The sequence below is a fragment of the Globicephala melas genome, chromosome 5, assembly GCF_963455315.2.
Source record: "Globicephala melas chromosome 5, mGloMel1.2, whole genome shotgun sequence".
Lineage (NCBI taxonomy): Eukaryota > Metazoa > Chordata > Mammalia > Artiodactyla > Delphinidae > Globicephala > Globicephala melas.
Window position 1 is genome coordinate 94,048,269 of NC_083318.1, and position 17,250 is coordinate 94,065,518.

At 42.2% G+C, this 17,250-nt stretch overlaps 1 protein-coding gene across 5 annotated transcripts in view; it reads left to right on the forward strand.

Moving 5' to 3' along the window:
- The window catches only part of SHROOM3 (shroom family member 3), a 197,439-nt gene that overhangs the window by 91,442 nt on the left and 88,747 nt on the right, over positions 1-17,250 (forward strand). The window contains exon 2 of one of the 5 annotated variants that reach the window (XM_060299509.2): positions 14,244-14,326. The exons of the other annotated variants lie outside the window; for them this stretch is intronic. The gene's annotated coding sequence lies outside the window, so the exon portion shown is untranslated. The remainder of the gene's footprint in view (positions 1-14,243; positions 14,327-17,250) is intronic. 5 annotated transcript variants of the gene reach the window in all.

Here is a 17,250-nt window from a genome sequence, read left to right on the forward strand (position 1 = left end):
TCTGACAGCAGTGACAGGTCTCATCGTCAGAAAATCCAAGGATGATTATAGCCTATGACCTGTGACAGCTCTAAAGGCATTAAGAATGGCCAGGGAATGCCACTGGGATTTGACTCTCGGGCCATTGGAAAGCACGGGGGCTTTGCTGGCCAGTGGATGTAGATTTGCATCCATGTTGTCCCTTGTCAGCTATAAACTGGAAACGTCACTTACCTTGCTCAGCCCCAATTTCCCCATATGAAAGAATGGAAATAATATTTACCTTAAAGAGTTGTGAAAAGTCTAACACAGTTCTTGGTTAATAAATTTATTGATGTCTTTGATCATTATACAGTTTGGGGATTAGAAGTTCCTTCCAAAACATTTCTGCTAGGCCATTGATGTGGCGAGAGGTCTCACTCTAAGTATCAGCATATGTATTTTTTAAATAATTTTGCACATTAATTGTGAAAGGCAGTCATCTAGAGTGGAAGAAACACAATATTTGAAGTGGTTTGATTCATTTTGTCAGCTTTTCCCCTGATAGGTGACAGACACATTTATCTATATCTTCCCACTCTATTCAAAGCTATTTGCCTTAACTTAACCTGAATGTACCTGCTCATTACTAGCTCTAAAAGTTAAAAATGGAATATTAATTTCTATCTCTTTTGACATTCTGACCCCAATTCCAATATGTATGGGGGACGGGGATTCCAACAAGCAATTCGCTGTTACCAGGGTGTCTGAGAATTCAACTCAATTCTGACACTATGTAGAGATGGCATCAGATTCCGTAGGTTAAGGGAAGATTCCGTAGGTTCATTCCTGCAAGACTGAACACACACTTCAGAACTAGACACAGCCCAGGTAGTTACCTGTGCTTCTGACCTACACACTACAAATTGGAGGTTCCGATGACCCCCCTCCCACACTGGATGCCAATCACAAGTCCAGGTTGTTACCTGTACTGCTGACCAACTGGCTAGAAATCAGAGGTTCCCACGACCTCCCCCTTGGGTTCAATTAATTTGCTAGAGTGGCTCACAGAACTTAGAGAAACATTTTACTTATTAGATCACTGGTTTATTGTGAAAGAATATAACTCAGGACAGCCCGATGGAAGAGATGCACAGGGCAAAGTACAGGGAAAGGGCATGGTGCTTCCGTGCGCTCTCCACGTGCTCCACCCTCCCCAAGTTCCACGTGTTCACCAGCCCAGAAGCTCTCTGAACCCCGGCCCACATCCTTTTAGGTTTTTATGGAGGCTTTATTGCATAGGCCCGATTGATTAAATCATTGGCCATTGGTGATTGAAGTCAACCTCCAGGCCCCCTGGGTCTGGGGGTGGGACAGAAAGTTCCATCCATCTCATCACAAGGTTTTCTCCACTGGCAACCAGCCCCCACTCTTAGGTGCTTTCCAAAAGTCACCTCATCAACCAAAAAAGAGACAACTTTAAGCTCCCATCACTTAGAAAATTTCCAAGAGTTTGGGAGCTGTGAGCCAGGAACTTCGGTCGAAGATCTGAATGATAGAATATATATACAAATCACAATATTGTACCATCCACTTGAAATAGTTTCCCTTTGGTTCAAGGTGCACTCTGCTCTGTTAAAGTAACCAAGCAGTGAGTGTGTTGCTGTTCAAAGTCCCCTTGGGGTTGAGATTCTGTTTTTATGGTGCAACAGTGACATCCATTGGCCTGTTGCGCTAATTATAGAGGAAACATGTTTCTCAGCTCTGTGACTCTTGGGTTTCCAGTTACAGACAGACATACGAAGAGAACGGACTGTCTCCGGGCCCAACAGGTAAGTCAAGCACCTGGCCTCCTGCAGACTGGGCTGGTTTCAGGATCCTTTCCAAGGACACGCGTCCTCAGATCACTGCTACCTGGGTCTTCTCTTGTGGTCGTGTGGGGCAGTCCTGAAATCAGTCCTATGTTTGTAGAGTTCAGTACATTCATGGGCCTCTGGGGAAACCATTGGTTTGGGATTCAGATATGCTTCTGAATGCATAAGCCAGGGCAACTCCCTTCAACTCTGAACCTTTTCCACACAGATGAAGTGAAGCTGATGACTATACCTGTCTGGGAGTTACCAAGGGCTTTTCCACACGTTTGACAATAAATCCCCACAAGCACACAATTGTCCTAGTTGTGAAAATTAGGAAAGTACAAATCACATCTGCTTAACACCGAGCAGACTGTGGGGATGGGAAGCTGGCCACCCAAACGACAGGTTCTCAGACCTCCAGCCTTGGTGATTTGTGTTCCCTGCCCTAGTTAGAATTCACCAGATTGTCCAGAAACTCTTGCTTCATTTCTGAAAGAACCTTGGGGGGAGGTTCTAAAGCTAGAAAAGCAAAGGAAAGGTTATGTGGCTGGATTTGAGATTGAGCAATGAGTGCGTGCCTTCATGTAGAAAGAAAAAACAGGGCTGTTTTTCATCTCCACGGAGAACGTAACAGGAAATAGCAAGACTAGAAATCTTTATTTCTACCAACTATGTGTCCGATACTCTGTTAGGCATTAAGAATAAAGGATAAATAAGACAAACCATGGTGTGCCCCCAAAGACCTTGTTTTCAAGTGAGGGACACAAACTAGGAGCAGTGAATTCTAATAATGTGGTAGGAGTTATATTAAGCATTCCTGCAGGAATCCCTTCGAAGCCACCCGCTGCCCTCCCCCGTGTGTGTGGGACTGGTAGGACCCAAGTAATGGTGCTAACGTAGGCACCTTTGGATGGAAAAATGGGTGAATAGTCTCAGTTCCACTCAAAGCCAAGATATCAGATACTTCTCAGTATCAAAATCAAGCAGGTTATAAAGAAGATGTGGCACATATATACAATGGAATATTACTCAGCCATAAAAGGAAACGAAATTGAGTTATTTGTAGTGAGGTGGATGGACCTAGAGTCTGTCATACAGAGTGAAGTAAGTCAGAAAGAGAAAGACAAATACCGTATGCTAACACATATATGTGGAATCTAAGAAAAAAAAGTGTCATGAAGAGCCTAGGGGTAAGACGGGAATAAAGACACAGACCTACTAGAGAATGGACTTGAGGACATGGGGAGGGGGAAGGGTAAGCTGTGACAAAGTGAGAGAGTGGCATGGACATATATACACTATCAAATGTAAAATAGATAGCTAGTGGGAAGCAGCCACATAGCACAGGGAGATCAGCTCGGTGCTTTGTGACCACCTAGAGGGGTGGGATAGGGAGGGTGGGAGGGAGGGAGACACAAGAGGGAAGAGGTATGGGAACACATGTATAACTGATTCACTTTGTTGTTAAGCAGAAACTAACACCATTGTAAAGCAATTATACCCCAATAAAGATGTTAAAAATAAAAAAATTAAAAAATAAAGTAGCATATGGGAGAAATAAAAAACTACTAATAGAAACTGGCTCTAAACATATTTCACTGCATCTAAATGGTGTAGATTAATAAACTAATATTTTCCAATCAAAAAAATCAAGCAGGTTGCAAAACTGACAAGTCAGATACGTTATCACTTACATAAAAGAACAAAATCTATAGATTCAGCGGCGCTTTGTATCATTTCCAAGTAAAACTTTTTTTTAGAAATAATTAGGGAATTTGTAACTAATTTCTGACATATGTAGCCAAACCCACTACTGACTCACTGGTAAAGCTTTTTCAAATCATTGTTATGATTAAACAAACCAAAGAAAACACCTCACCTAAGGAAGAATCTCATTGAGATTCCATTCCTCCCTCTCCAGTTGACTACCTAACAGGAAGGTTCAATCTCAGTGCCCACTCTTATTAAATCGTATTATTTTAACTCTCATTGTAAATACTCCAGGCTCCTTCAGCCCACCTCTCCTCCGGCTAACCACAGCCTCCCCATGTGACCTTGCTGACTTTTCCCCTCTGGAGAGGGCCAAGTACCTATCACTTCCTGTTTACCAGTGGAACTTTCTAAGGACAGAGGCCAACAGACCCAAGACACCTTGCCAAACAGGTGGCCCCACTACTTTCCATGCCCCTCCCTCCCCCCTATACCACTGTCTAACCATTAGAGCGCCTTAGAAACAGTGCAGCCCATATCTTAAAGCACAGCTTCTCGTATTGGTCATTTTGGTTTAGACTCACGTCAGTCAAACTGAGAACATTTTAGCCTACAGTTGTTGGCTCTGTTTAGAGTCCTTTCCCAAGTACCAAAGCATAAGTCTGCAGAATCCAGTGAAATTTCTATGGGCTTTGAGAAGCCCTTTCCACCAAGTAAGAAAAGATGAGTTTACACAGATATAGAGAACAAACTAGTGATTACCAGTGGGGAGAGGGAAGGGGGAAGGGGCAATATAGGGGGATTAAGAGGTACAAACTATGAGGTATAAAATAAGCTGCAAGGATATATTGTACAACACGGGGACTATAGCCCATAGTTTATAATAACTATAAAAGGAGTATAACCTTTAAAAATCGTGAATCACTATATTGTACACTTGTAACGTATACAACATTGTACAACTATACTTCAATAAAAAGAAGAGTTTATTTCAACTGTAGCAACCCATCCCCAGTGTATTATGTATTCCCCAGTGTGTTAATGCTAAAGAAACCAGGAATGTAGCTGCATAGCAATATCCCCAGAGACCTTCAGGGCTCAGTCTGCTGGCTGTCACATGGAGGCCACCCCTGTGGGTTGCTGCCCCTTGGCCATCAGATCTGAGAGCTTGAAGCTCCTGCCCCATCTCCCTCACATGGGAGTCTCAGGGCACTGCCACTGGCCCCTGAGCACCCAGCTCCCCTCCAGAGCCCTTCTTGCTTGGGTCGCTGCAGCCTCATCAGCATCTTTGGCATTCACCTTTCAGCCTTTTGGACCTGCGTGTAAAATAAACTCGTAGTTTTTTGCAGGACGATTTGAGTAAGTATGTGGAGTGACTTGAGGTCCTCTACATAGTCCTCACTGTCCAACAGTTTTTCATCCAGCTGCTCAGGGGCTCATATGCCCCAGTCTCTGGGTTAATTCTCACCCAGTGTACTTTTAAATGGATACTCCTAAGAGAGAGTCATGAACACCTTAGTGACAACTAGTTTGTAACATACAGGCTTGAAGTTTTTAAAATTTGTGTTTCAATGTATTTTTATTGAGAGATCATTTACAAACTGCAACGTATGCTTAAGTATTACAGTTCCATTATCAGAGTCCTGATAGATGTATATACCTGTGTAATCTATACCTCTATCAAGATATAGACCATTTTCATCACCTGCAAAAGCTCCGTGCCCCTTCCCAGTCCATCCCCCACCCCCAGGCAGCCAGTGTTCTGATTTACTTCACCACAGATTAGTTTTGCCTGTTCTAGAGCTTCTTATAAGTGAAATAATATAGTATGTACTCTTCTGTGTGGTATTTTTTACTCAACATAATGTTTTTAAACTTTATCCATGTTGTTGCTTATATTTATTGTTTATCCATCCTCCTGTTGATGGACACTTGGGCTGTGTCCAGTATGGGGCTATTATGAATAGAGCTACTATGGATATTAGTGTCCAAGACTTTTTGTAGACCTATGTTTTCATTCTCATGGGTGAATACCTAGGAGTAAGATGCTGGATCATAGGGTAGATGTACGTTTGCCTAATGAGAAACTTCCATACCTTTTTCCAGAGTGGTTGTACCACCTTACAGTCCGGTTCCAGTTGCTTCACAACCTTCTCAACGTTTGTTGCTGGCAGCTGTGTCAGTTTTCTATTGCTGTGTAATAACTTATTACAAACATAGCATCTTACAGCAGCGCAAATGTATTAGCTCCTAGTTCTCCAGGTCAGGAGTCCTGTGTGACTCGGTTGAGTTCTATGCTTAAGGTCACAAGGATGAAATGAAGTATCAACTAGGCTGGGTTCTTCTCCGGAGGCTCTTGGGAAGAATCCACTTTCAAACGTGTTCAGATTGTTGGTTCATTTCACTTCCTGTGGTTTCCTTACTGGCTGTCACTTAGAGCAGCTCTCTGATCCTAGAGGCAGGCAGCCTGAATCTTCTTCTCACATGGCCCCCTCTCTCTTCAAGCCTGCAAAACACACTGATTCCTCACCATCCCCACACCCACCCCCATGCCTGTGGTTGAAATCACTCTGTCTTCCTTACTGCTTTTAAAAAGACTCACCTGGTTGGGTCAGACTTACCTGGATAATCTCTGTATCTTAAGGTCATTCTACTTGGAACTGTAATTGCATCTGCAGGCTTCCTTCCCAGTAGTACCTAAATTAATGTTTGATTGAGTAACTAGGGGACAGATATCTTGGGGCCATCTTTAGAATTCTGCCTACCGCAACAGTCTATGGTGAAACTTTAAAACCAGCATCACTTTTCATTATCCAGTTGCTTTCAAAGCTTGAGATTTCAAAACTATTTTCCTCCTAAAGAATCATACTTACTGTGGTTTCAATAATTATCCCTTACCACTTGGGTTCTAAGCATTTATAAAACTCCCTGCATTTGAAAACATCTGAGTGCTTCCCCAACGTTGGGTTTGACACCCATCCAACGTGATCAAATTCACTAGCTGACAATATTAAGACTGCAACACTTGGCCACAGGTTGAAGTGATTTGACCAAGTTGATTTTTGTCATTTCCTGGTGCCTCTTATAACTGGTTGCAGAATTAAGAACTAATATTTTAATTTTGGTAACTAGAATAATGGAACTTAGGGATGAAAAGGCCCAAGAACTTTATAGGTCAACTGAAGATCAGAGAAATTGATTTACAGAGTTGGTTACTCAGAGATGAGCTCAGAGCCATGTCCCTAGATTCCTGGGTGGAGCACTGTTGGCTACCTTCTAGTGCCTTCTTGCTTCTCGAGAGGTATCTGATCCTGCAAGGGGACTTTGGGATTTGTTGATTTAAGTCACCATATAAATCTCTGGCAATCTAGAAAACATTTATTGAAAATAATGCATAGATTACAGTGTTTTCATTAGTTCCAAATAAAAATTTTTAAGCTAGCTAAATCCATCCAAGAAAAGTTATTTTCTGTCAGCTTGAAACTAGCTGAGGGAGGGAAGGAGCCAGTGGAATTGACCTGCTCCTGTTTAGATGCTAGGGTCTTAGTCCTTGAGTCTGTGCTTGAAATCTCATTGAACTTGGGGACGCTGCATTTCCTCCTGTAGAGAATAAAAGAATTGTGTACCTGACTTTCATGAAACTCTCATAAAGCCCCCATATTTTTCAACATGAATTCCAGACAAGCTGGTGGCAAAGTCACACAACTTGCCAAGTCAAGACTAAGACCTGGGTCACCCTGTGGCTTTATGCCGGAGGCAATGACCGGCAGCAAACCAGCCCAGTCTCTCCTGAAGCTATGTTTTATTTGGCCCACAGAATGGTGGGGTTTTTAAAATTTGCATTAATTTCCAACATTTAAAAACTGGAAATTTTCACATGAAAACCCAGATGTCCAGCGTTTTTCTTAGAAATTGTCAGCTCAAGGAACAGTGGATCCACTTTTTACAAGGCCCTTGAGACAGGGCATGCGCACTCCAGGCACCCCAATCTCCCTGGTTCACTTCATCCATTCACCTTCTTGGTTTCTATAGGAACCTGAATCATGACACCTCTCTCACCCAAGCTGCCATTTTGAGACACCTTGTCTGACTGTTCAAACAAATTCTTATCTGGGCTATACATACCAAATATGTCTGGCCCTTGTTTCCGATCAGTTGACGATAATGAGCGAGATTTTCGAAATAGGTGAGCTACTTCCTGGCATTAATTCTGGCCATTTAAAAGAGCATTTTCTCTGTAGACCCTTAGTCAGTTACCATGTGGGATGCTCAGCGTTCGCATAATTTCTAAAGGTACTCTTTTTCCAGTGGGCTTGCTTAGTCATCAGGAAATTCCAACTTTATATAAATGAGGCAGTTGGTATTTGTGAAGTCAAAGAATTTATTTAGGAAAGCCACCTTGTCATCTAAAACACTTATGGACTGAATTGTGACCCACCCCCCAGACCCCCCAGATTCATATGTTGAAGCCCTAAGCCCCAATATCTCAGAATGTGACTGTATTTGCAGATAGGGCCTTTAAATAAATGCTTAAGTTAAAACAAGACCCTTAGGGTGGGCCCCAATCCAATCTGACTCCTGTCCTTATAAGAAGAAATTTGGACACACAAGGAGGCACTAGGGATACACACAGAGGAAAGACAACGTGAGGACACAATGAAAAGACGACCACCTGCAAGCTAAGGAGAGAGGCCTCAGGAGGAAACAAACCTGTTGACATCTTGAACTTCCAGCCTCCAGAACTGTGAGAAAATTCATTTCTGTTGTTTAAGCCAGGTATTTTGTTATGGCGGCCCTAGCTAACTAATAGAGCTTCCTAAGTTGTATTTCTTTGGAGGAACCTGTCACCTTATGAAATGTATGCAGCAAGTTGTTAATTGATAATTCTTCTTGAGTTTATGCAGCTAGAATCCTGAGTTGACTGACAGCTGTGATTCTTTAACTGCACATGAAAAACACCTGTGGAGCTTTTAAAACTAACAATGGGATCGTCCCCCAAAAGTCTGACTCATTGGTTTGGGGTTGGTCCTGGGCCTCTGGTTTTAAAAGCCTCCCAAGTGGTTTGCAGGTGCAGCCTAGAGTGAGAATTACTGACTTAAGGGGAAGGATCTGCCTCCCTAAAGAGGGGCCTAGGCTTCTGCAGTTCTCACCTGGGATTCCACAGCTGCCCATGCTGTCCAGAAATAGGTGGGATAAGTTTACTGCCTATATAACAGGACCTCTTAAGGCCTTGGGTAAAAATGAGCCTCTGCCCTCGGGCCTCATATTAGTGGGACCCCTCAAGTCTGCAAGTGGTGCAGCTCTGCCTATGAGGCACTTAACTCATGCATGTGGCCTGGCTGGGATCCAGGGGTTTTGTTTTGTTTTGTTTTTTAATCCCTTATCTCTCTGCCATTGATATCGTGTTTAATTTCTTGTTCCACCTTCCATACCAGTTGAGGGTGGGGCATCTGGGAAGGTGTTCCAGGAAGCTGTGGCTTTCCCTCTGCACCCTGGGCATAGAGCTTGGAGTCCCATAGAAGAAACAGCCATTTAGAGGAGCATATTCCCAAGGCCCAGACCCATGTGGCTTTCCTTTTCCAGCAGTGGCGAGATTCAGGGCCTTCCCTGGAGTGCTGGACTGTTCTATGGATTTGGCATCTTTCTGCCACATCTCTTACAATTAAAATGGTGTTTTCTGATGTTTATGACTATTTAAGATTGCTGATTTTATTAACTTAATTCCTGGCAATTCTCAGCAGTCTCTCATGAGCCTGCTAGAATGCAAATATTGCCCTGTTCTGGTATTTTCTGTGAGCTGCGTTCTCTGTTTGTGTTGGAGAGCAGTGGTGTTTTTGAGAGACAGATACGAGTTAATGGAACTAGGACAATGTTTACCCCTTCCTTCAAAAGCCCTCCCTGCCGTTGGCTGATGTGTGTCTAATCTTTCTCTCTGCCATCAGGTATGACATCCTGACCCCATGTCATAACTTCATTCCCTGATAAGTGCTGTCTTGGTAAATTCAACTGTAGCTGGGCAGACCTGCCTGACCTGACGAACCACAGAAACCTTTAAGTGCATTACGAAGCTCCCGCTGAACACTTTTATCACAAAAGCAAAGAGAACTGGGTCACTTTCAGGACCCCATGGATGAGTGGGAAAAGAAAGAATTTTATAAGGGACTTGGATCTCAAGTTTTGGTTGATTCAAAGTGATCACCAAAATCATAAAAAAAGGAAAAAAAGCAATTTGCTGCACTGTAGGTCTAGAGTTTAAGAAAAGTCCAGGGATAACCCAGTGTCTTTTAAAGCTGGAGAACATTCTGGTGGCCTCACTCAATGCAGGTAGATATTTGTAATTATGATCTTAAACGGATCATGTGAGCACCTGTTATCAAGTGATGGTGTATTACAGCTTGCCTGAGTTAAAGTCTAGCAAAGATCTTCCAACTCTTATATCTTGAAATTTCTTGAAAGTAAATGCTGAGCAAGCAAGGACTGGAAAAGATATGTGAATAAAGATGTTAAAAAAAAAAGAAAAAAGAAAAGATGTGTACACCCACGTTCATAGGGGTATTATTTACAGTAACCAAAGGTAGAAGCGACTCAAGCAAGTGTCCATTGGCAGATGAAGAGATAAGCAAAATGTAACAGAATATGGTTCAGCCTTCAAAAGGAAAGAAATCCTGTCATGTGCTACAACATGGATGAACCCTGACATTAGGCTAAGTGAAGTAAGCCAGGCATGGAAGAACAAATACTGTATGATTCCACTTATATGAGGTACCTAGAGTCGTCAAATTCATATAGAGACAGAGAGTAGGATGGTGGTTGCCGGGGGCTGCGAGGCAGGCCGATGAGGAATTAGTGTTTAATGGGTACAGAGTTTCAGTTTGGAAAGATGAAAGAGTTCTGGAGATGGATGGTGGTGATGGCAGCTAATGTGCATGTACTTAACGCCACTGAACTATACACTTAAAAATGGTTAAGATAGTAAATTTTATGTGTATTTCACCACAATTAAAAAAATGCTGAACAAATAGAAGATATTATTATAATTATTATGCAAAGTGAGTATTTGATGCGATGTTTTCTGAATTTCTTCTTTGGTCAGATTTATATAGAGAAGAGCCAAAGTTACAGAGAATTGCTTTTATTATGCCTGAGAAATAAGCCTTAAACATGAAACAGGCTGCTCAAAAAAAAAGGGCCGGGCTTCCCTGGTGGTGCAATGGTTGCGAGTCCGCCTGCCGATGCAGGGGACGCGGGTTCGTGCCCCGGTCCTGGAAGATCCCACATGCCGCGGAGCGGCTGGGCCCATGAGCCATGGCCGCTGAGCCTGCGCTCCACAACGGGAGAGGCCCGCATACCGAAGGAAAAAAAAAAAAAGGGCCTTTGATAGACATTTTGAGGAAGCTAACCTTCCAGACCCATGTGTCTGCCTGCCTACTAGGCATACCCACTTCTCTCTCCCAGGCATTTGCCCCAAACTGAGGTCATCTTTCCGGTTAGAGCTGTTCCTCATCTGTTCTTCCCCATTTCAGTGAATTGTGTCATTATCCATCCAGTTGCCCAAGCCCGAAGTCTGGGCGTCTTCCTTGAGTCCTTCATTTTTCTCACCACCTCCTACACGTAATCCAAATTAACAGGGCCTCTGTCCACTCAAAGATGTGTATACAAATGTTCATAGCAGAACCTCAAAAACGTTATGTTAAGTGAAAGAAGCCAGGTATAAAAGATTACATATTGTATGAGTCCATTTATTTGAAATATCTAGAAAAGGCAAATCTATAGAGACAAACAGCAGATCACGAGTTGCCTGAGGTTGGGGGTAAGAGCAGGGGTTAGGCATAAGGGAACAATCTGAGGTGATGAAAATGTCCTAAAACTGGATTATGGCAATGGTTTTAGTAAATTCACAACTCTGTGAATTTACTAAAAATCACTGATTTACACACTTTAAAAAAGTTAGCATTTTATTTGGGAAATAACTTAGATATTTTGCATTGAATCAAATAGATTTACTATGGAAAAGAGGCAAAGAAGCATGGCTTTATACCAGGAAAGAGATTTTTAAGGTTTCACAAAAGATTAATAAGGCCTATTCACTCTGCTTCCTAGTTGTTCTCCCTATCGACCCCTCTCTTGAATCCTCTCTGCATTATCCTACTTCAACCTATTTATTTGTTTGTTCAACAAATATTTGAGCACTTATTATGTGCCACACTCTGTTCTAGGTGCTTGAGATATAGCAGGTAAACCAAGCAAAAAGCCCTGCCCTCGTGGAGCTTACATTCTGGGGTGGCAGGACTATCACCTTCAGGCTATACTCCTGCGGCCGTGTCCTAACTGGTCACTGGCCTTGCCCCCCTCCCACTGGTGGCCACTGCAGGCAAAGCAATCCTTCTGAAATGCAAATATGATCTCATCCCTCTACTTAAAATCTTCCAATGCCTTCCCATTACTGCTTGGATAAACTTCAAACTCCTGCCCAGGTCTTTGTATCCAGCCCCCTTTGCCACTTCCTTTTTTGTGCTCTACTCCAGCCATACTGATTTCTTTCCATTCCTTGGTCTTGCTGGGCTCTCCTCCCTCTATTCTCTTTGCCCAGCTAACTCCCATTCATTCGCTAGACCTCAGTTTAGAATCCTGTCATAATCCCTCAGTTCCAGTTTAGGATGCCTCCCTGTGGTCCTCCAGCCCGCCACAGATTCCATCACACAGTGCCCATGGTATACTAGTTGCTCAATAAAACATGCATTTTAGATGCATGAACACCCAGAAAGGAACATCAGGGAGAGACAGGTTTAGCTGGTGTTGACTTTTCTTATTTGTGTGATGCCATGGCCTCCACACTTAAGGGAAAGAGTGTTTTTCAGAGTTCTAATCTGGGAAGCATAAGCTTTATATACTGTTTCCATCAAGGATACCATGAGAATGTCAAGATGATTTGTCCCTCTTAAAAAAATAAAACATAGCAACATTTTGGGGTCTCATTGTATACATGGTACTAATATTAATGAAGTGGTATTTGTATAAAGTTCTGAGCTCATTTAGCTAAAATAAACTAAGGTAATATATTTTCAGAGAGAAATGAAACAGAAAAAATTCTATCCCTGCTTCTGGCATTTAAGATGATTGCTTTAGCAGGCATACATCTTAAATGTTTTCATCAGACTCTTCTTACTGTAAATTATTCTGTCACTTCAAGTTAGGGACAAAAAAGAAAAAAAGGAAATATCCTGTTTACTCCCTTCCCCAGCCTGTATTGATAGGACCAGTAAGCCCAAACTGTGTGGGAAGTTTCCTACTTTAAAATTTATTTACTCTCTGAAGAAAAGCTACTTTTATTTGAACCCATTATTTTTTTTAAAGCATACATGGGTTTTCATTTGGTGAGAAAAATATCCTTGCCATTAGAGGATTCTGCCTCATTACCTCTTATTAAAAAAACCCTCCTCCCCAAATTTGCAGAACTAAAGGAAGCATAAATTAAAACAACATTGTTTTTTGTGGCTTTGATCAACAAACACCCATCTCCAAAAGAAAAACTACAAGCCAGGCCAGATTCAAAAACAGTCCCTTCCCTAAATTACATCAGTCAGTATAAACAGCTTAGCCTCCCAACTGGATAAGAAAGGAAAAAACAGGATGGGGTTGGGGGATAGGAAGAAGAATTAGGAAGGAAATTGAGTTGGGTTCCTTATTTTGCCTGTCGGCTTGAGTGTCCTCAGTTGTTAGCTCTATGAGTATCAGACTTTTGATTTGGAATTGAGTAGTAAGGGCTTAATGTTGTCTGTTCTTTGGACTTAAAAAGCTCCTTTGCCGGGCTTCCCTGGTGGCGCAGTGGTTGAGAGTCCGCCTGCTGATGCAGGGGACACGGGTTCGTGCCCCGGTCCGGGAAGATCCCACGTGCCGCGGAGCGGCTGGGCCCGTGAGCCATGGCCGCTGAGCCTGCGCGTCCGGAGCCTGTGCTCCACAACGGGAGAGGCCACAACAGTGAGAGGCCCGCGTAGCGCAAAAAAAAAAAAAAAAAAAAAAAAATCTTCTTTGCCATTACCCATTATACACATGTAGTTTTTAAAATATCCTATTGGCCGGTGGTTCAAAAAGATATATTTCTCCAAAGAAAGAGGAAGATCCACAGTTTTACTCTCTGCTTCTGCAAATGCTTATATATTTCTTTTTTTCCCTTTTGTCCACATAAAGAGAAAGAATATTTATGTATAACTACGAAGCAGCTTGCTAAGAGAAAAAAAGGGGGAGAGGGCAGCCCAAGGAGCAGTAATGTATTTTTCACTTTGGAATATATTTGGTTATTTTCTTTTTTGTTCTTTAATTTTTTTTAAGTTTTCAAAGTTTTAATTGTGGTAAAAAGAAAAACACATGACATCATATTTACCATCTTAATCATTATAAACTATACAGTTCAGTGTGTTAAGTATAGTCACATTGTTGTGAAACAGATCTTTAGAATGTCTTCATCTTACAAAACGGGAACTCTATACCCATGAAACGACAACTCTGCATTTTCCCCCTTTACTGTTGTTTTTAAATTGGAATTAAAATGATGGAGTCTTCTGATTCTGTATGATGTCCTCATTACCTCACATGTCAGGAAGTCAAAACTTTTAAGTGTTTCTTATGTAATGTAAGAGATACCTGTTTTCCATGAACAGTGATTACTTGTTTATATTTCTCTAGGTTACTCATCTTTTCCTCTCTCCTACACATTCTAAGATAGGTGAAGGAGGAAACAAATCCTATCCTTGAACCCTCAGCAGACTGGCCTCTCTGACTCTCCCCTAACGTGGGGATCAAGGGTGAGTTGGCCTCTCATCACATAGAACCATCCTCCTTGCCGGGAGCGTACGTAAATTTCCAGAAGCCATTTCTTCCCTCCAACCTACATCCTCCCCCTTTCCCCCACTCTCTAGCAACTGGTCTCATGCTTCACACCAGCTGCCAGGGTCCCCACTTGGGTTGGCTCCAGTTTTCCGAAGCCTGGCAGTTAATAAGAAAACCAGGATGTAAATCTCTGGCTCAGACAGTTTCCTGTGGGGGAACCTTTTTTCCCATCAGATCTTTTCATTCCAGCACATGAAGAGGAGACCAATGCTGTCTTCAGACACAAATGCAAATATAGACCAGAGATAAACAAGGTGGGGTGCAGACAGGGAGCAGAGGGAAGCTTGAAGTCAGGACACTTAGCACAGACTTTCATTCTTTTGCCTAAAACTCATCCGTTTATTGAAGAGTTGGGATCTCATGTTGGATTTTTTTTTTTTAATAGTAGAATTCTTAATCTGGTAGTTCCAGCACTGATAGGGAAAAGATTCTCACTTGATAATTAGTAATATGAAATTTCCACTGGTATTTCTAAAAACAAGTTTTAAAGCATTCTTTGTTTTGTGAAGTCAGTGTAGTTCTAAAACTCTACAGAACATGTATTGGGGATCTATTCTCTACCATGCACTGCAATAGACATGAGTAAGAAAGATGTGGTCCCTGCCTTCTCAAGTCTTACTGTCTGTCTGGTTGTCAAAACCCTGGAGTATAAAAAAAAAAAAAACCCTGGAGTATATTACAGTAGAGAAGGCTGAGGGCTGATACAGGCTAAGGAACAAAGTCAGGGGACCCTTTTGAAAGTTCTATAAGGGACATGATAAGATAGATGAAGTGCTCAGCAGAGCGCCTGAGACATAGTGTTCATTAAATGAAAATCGTTATTAATATCAATAATACCATAGATAGACATTAGCCCCAGGAGTACATATAATATGGGGCATACACATAATAAAACAAATAATGCTTCAAAGCCATATATAGGCACCAAAAATTTAGTTCATAAATTCCAGGAGTTGGGGGGAAAGCTAGACAGGTTGGGGAAAGGTTTTAAAAGACTAAGACTTACATAAACAAAGAGGGACAAAAACAACCTGGACTCATAAAAATGAGATGACAGGCATGGGTATAATGGCCTGGAAACATTAATTCACCCAGTATCAACATGTGCTGTGCACCTTGGGTATCAGAGATGAAGGAGGCGTAATCCCTTTCCTGACACACCTAGTCTAGGAGGGGAGATTTTTGTTAAATGGCACCAATAGCTCTATTCAAGGTAAAATGTGATAAGAGCTAGAGAAGATGATTGAATGATGGTTTTTGTTTTTTTGCGGTACACGGGTCTCTCACTGTTGTGGCCTCTCCCGTTGCGGAGCACAGGCTCCAGACGCGCAGGCTCAGCGGCCATGGCTCACGGGCCCAGCCGCTCCGCGGCACGTGGGATCTTCCCGCACCGGGCATGAACCTGTGTCCCCTGCATCGGCAGGCGGACTCTCAACTACTGCGCCACCAGGGAAGCCCTGAATGATGTATTTTTGAACATTCAGAGGAGGGAGAAGCTGCTTTTGGTTAAGGGTCAGAGACGTTTCATTGAGAAAGGAATACGTTTTGCAGGTTCTGGGAGGTTGGCTAGAATTTCCTTAGTAGAGATTGGGGTTGAGGAAGGAATCTCCACCCAGACAACGGAAAATGTGAGTAAAGTGCCAAAGGGGGAAACCAAGGAGTGCTTGCAAAATGGTAATTATTGGACTCATTGACAGCCAAATAAGTATGGATGGAATCAGGCAAAGTTAAGTGCGCTTCGTTTGGGGAAAAAACAATTTTTAAGGGAAAAATATAGTAACTTTCCATTTACCCAGGAAAAAGAAGATCATTCTGGAGAGATCCGGGGCTTTGCTCACCTCCTTTAGACATATAGGCAAAAAGCATTTTTAAGTAGCTTTCTTTTTCTTGGTGCTCTGAATGGCAATAAAGTCTTTGCCTCCAGAGAATAGATGTGCCCACTTTCCTTCATCCTCTAGGAGACAGCAAAACCTCGTCCTCTGATTAAAGGGGTTTAGCCTGCATTCTCTTGGTCATGCAGGATGGTGAGAACAAGGCCTGGTCTTTGGAGTCAGGCAACTGCTTTGATTCTTCATTCTGCCCCTTCTACACTGTTGACCTTGGCAAGTTACATAAAACTGAGCTTCGTTTTCTCTTCTGTCAAAGAGGACTAGTAATAGCTACCTTGAGGCATTATTGTAAAAATTAGAAATAAATTATGTGAATCCTGAGGCATGTGTAAAACTAATACTGGGCACAAAATAAATGGTGACTGTTGCTATCACTGATAGGCTACGCTCAGCTCTTTCTGGTCTACCACTGAGAAACGGCAGCCAATAGCCTGCGAGAACCTCCCAGGACCCTGCTATCTTATCGCCTTTGGCCAATAAAACCACACTTTGGACACCTCCCGAAGGTGCTGATTCCAAGAACTTTAAAAATAAATTTTCTCTCCCATCTTATCTTCTGGTTCCTAGGCAGGAGCACTAATGCCTGCGGAATAAGAATACGCTGACATCCGGCTTGGAGAACAGTTTCATGAATACCTACTGGGAGAAAGTTGTGCTTAAAAGCAAATAAGCTGCAAAGTAGAGAAAAATTTTCCTCTTGCTGGAATCTACATATGAAAGTATAAAATAAAACTGTGTGACTTGAGGCAAATGAAAAAGATCCTAGGAAATGAACTCTGATGGTGTTTGGAGGCTAGAATCTTTTCTTAAAGCACATTTTTGTAGGTTTTTAAAAAATAAGAGGAGACGAATTGGCTTCAGTCAATAGTTAAAGTGAGACGGCCAAAAAAGTAAACAGCAGCTACATTTAATTTCTCTGTTTTTATTTTGAGAGCCAAAGATGCTAATAC